The sequence below is a fragment of the Nematolebias whitei genome, chromosome 9, assembly GCF_014905685.2.
Source record: "Nematolebias whitei isolate Nwh7 chromosome 9, NemWhi1, whole genome shotgun sequence".
NCBI lineage: Eukaryota > Metazoa > Chordata > Actinopteri > Cyprinodontiformes > Rivulidae > Nematolebias > Nematolebias whitei.
Window position 1 is genome coordinate 39,227,101 of NC_056506.1, and position 698 is coordinate 39,227,798.

The 698-nt window shown below is 43.8% G+C and overlaps 1 protein-coding gene across 1 annotated transcript in view; it reads left to right on the top strand.

The window, feature by feature from the left end:
• Positions 1–698, top strand: part of b4galt2 (UDP-Gal:betaGlcNAc beta 1,4- galactosyltransferase, polypeptide 2) — a 189,517-nt gene that overhangs the window by 173,999 nt on the left and 14,820 nt on the right. The gene's annotated exons all lie outside the window — the stretch shown is intronic.

A 698-nucleotide genomic window follows, 5' to 3' on the forward strand; every position in this document is an offset into this window, starting at 1 on the left:
GTGTGTGTGTGTGTGTGTGTGTGTTAAGGTGTTTTAAACCCTTCCCATACTCTTGCAATATTCTAAACAATGTTTCTAAACTCTAAACGCACTAAAAGAGCACAGAATGTCATGATTTCAGCTCCCTGCCTCCTCTGCTCTTTGCCAGCTGCAAGCACTCTTGGCCACGCCCACTTCTCCGCTCTGCACAGTGAACAACTGATCAGCTGCAGCAGGAAGTTTATCCTGCAGTAAGGGCTGCACAAAGGTGCAGCAGGTGCTAAATAATTTATTTAAAATAAAAATTCCAGGCCGATTGTGCAGCTCATCCATCAATCAGCCAGTTGTGTGTCATGTCCAATCTTATTTTGAAAAACCGCTATATAGCGAGTCCGCGAATTAGCAATGGACTACTGTAATTTTTTTTAAAGTATTGACTGCTTATCATAGTGTCCACAGTGATTTGTGTAAAATATGTTCCATCATGTAATGTAATGGAGAAAATCATCAAGTGGAACCAGTTGAGGTGGTTAGAAACCAGACTGGGTTCTGCATCTTCTCTGGAAGGAGAACCTAATAAAGAGCCAGGACATGCTGGAGACACTACGTCTCTTGGTTTTTCTGGGAATGCCATGGATTCCTCCCAGATGAGCTGGAAGAGGGGACTGCGGAGATGGATGGATGGATGGATGGATGGATGGATGGATGGATGGATGGAT